This window comes from Callospermophilus lateralis, chromosome 2 (genome assembly GCF_048772815.1).
Source record: "Callospermophilus lateralis isolate mCalLat2 chromosome 2, mCalLat2.hap1, whole genome shotgun sequence".
In the NCBI taxonomy this organism is placed as follows: Eukaryota; Metazoa; Chordata; class Mammalia; order Rodentia; family Sciuridae; genus Callospermophilus; species Callospermophilus lateralis.
This window is the reverse complement of record NC_135306.1, coordinates 116,432,543-116,434,734: the sequence shown is the minus strand read 5'-3', so window position 1 is coordinate 116,434,734 and position 2,192 is coordinate 116,432,543. Positions and strand designations below refer to the sequence as shown.

Below are 2,192 nucleotides of genomic sequence, written 5' to 3'. Positions count from 1 at the left end.
ATTGAGTTACAAATAAGTAATGTTATTCTATTTAGAAAAATGCCATGATATTTGGAAATTAAACAGAATATATCTAAATAACCCATGGGCTAGAGAGAAATATAAGGGAAACTTTTAAATATTTCGAATTGAATGGTAATGAAAACCAGTTTACTAAAAGGAATGCAGCTAAGGTAGTATTAAAGGAAATTTTATAGATTTAAATATGTATATTAGAAAAAAATTTTTAAATCAATGACCCTAAGATATATCTTTAAAATATAAATGAGTAATTCTCAGCTAGAAGCAATTTCATTTCCCAAGGAACATTTGGCAATGTCTGGAGACATTTTTTTTTTTTGAAAAGTTAAAAATTCCTTAATTTTTTATTCCTGGTACCACTACCACAATTTACAGGGCAATATACCTGATGTAATGAAAAGAAAAAGAAAAAGCTACAACAGATAAAAGACCTCAGGAATGTACATCTAATTGACACTACATTGCATTAATCGATAGCTGCACTTTTTGCAAACTGTGGCTATGACAGTCCTGAACAAGAAGGGTTTCTTGTTTAAGCTGCAGTAACTTTTCTGACTATGGATCATCGTTCCTTCTGTGGCAGATTTTTACAGTTCCTCTAATGCATTTGGGACAACTGTCTCAAAGTAACCTGAAGCTTTCCTGACAACTTCTTGCTCTCTCTCCTGCTAAGAACTGTAGCCCTTTTCTGCTGTTTTTAAAACCTTCTGCTACCATATCCACCACTTCCACCACCAGATCCATAACCACCACCATAGGGACTGCCAGAGCTTCTTCCACCAAAACTGGCCCCCTTCATGGGTCCCTAATTTGATTGCTGTTGTCCACTGTAATTTCCAAAGTCATTATAGTTCCCACCACCACCATAGTTACCACCACCAAAATTTCCTCCTTCATTGTAACCATCATATCCTCCTCCACCACCATATCCACCACCTTGGTTTCCATATCCTGGTCCACTACCACCATAACCTCCCCCTACTACTATAACCAGGACCACCACCATAGTTGCCACCATCACCTCCAAATCCATTATATCCACCATCACCTCCTCTATAACTACCTCTGCTGCCACCACCTCCACCACCATAGCCTCCTCTTCCACCAAAGTTTCCACCACAGCCAAAGTTACCTGCACCACCTCCAAAGTTTCCTCCACGACCCATAAAGTTGCCAGATCCACCTCCACGACCTCTTTGTGATCCAGCAGACTGCATCTCTTGTTTAGAAAGGGCCTTTTTCACTTCACAATTATGCCCATTAATAGTGTGGTATTTCTGAACAAAAATTTTGTCAACTGTATCATGATCATCAAAAGTTACAAAAGCAAATCCTCTCTTTTCCCCATTCTGTCTTCCATAACTTCTATGGTTTCAATCTTGCCATACTTTTCAAAGTAATCTCTCAAATTATATTCTTCTGTATCTTCTTTAATACCACCAACAAAAATTTTCTTCACTGTTAGATGGGCACCAGGCTTTACAGAATCCTCTCTAGAAACAGCTCTCTTTGGTTACACTCCACGCCCATCAACCTTGTGTGGCCAAGCACACATTGCTGCATCCACCTCTTCAACACAAGAGTAAGTCACAAAACCAAAGCCCCTGGAACGTTTTGTTTGGGGGTCTCTTATTACCACACAATCTGTGAGTGTGCCCCATTTCTCAAAATGTTCTCTTAAACTATCATCTGTAGTTTCAAAGCTCAGACCACCAATTAACAGCTTCCTCAATTGCTCTGGTTCCTTTGGATCTTGGCCCTCCTCCCCCCGGCGGCCGGGGCGACGGCCGGTCGGAGTCGGGCTGGGGGCAACCGGGCGGGCGGTTTTACCTCCATTTTGAGACCTGGAGACATTTTTTGATGTTGTAATTGAATGTAAAAGAGCTACTGTCATCTATTAAGCAGAGGGGATGGTGTTAAACATCCTACAATACATAGAACGGCTCCTCACAACAAAAAATTATGCAAATATGTCGCTCATATCAAGGTTAAGAAACCCTCACCTAGTTAAAGAAGAACAAAGTAAAATCAAATTAAGTAGAAGCAAGCAAATAAAAATAGAAACCAATAAAATACACAATTGAAAACAGATAAAATTTACAAAAATATTTACAAAGTTCATTAATTTTTCAAAAAATAGAGAAAGATCAAGAACCCTAACTCTAAATAGA

General features: G+C 38.9%; 1 pseudogene; it reads right to left on the bottom strand.

Annotated features, from left to right (window-relative positions):
* Positions 1–435: 435 nt before the first annotated feature.
* On the bottom strand, positions 436–1,857 carry LOC143391181 (heterogeneous nuclear ribonucleoprotein A3 pseudogene; annotated as a pseudogene).
* Positions 1,858–2,192: the final 335 nt, after the last annotated feature.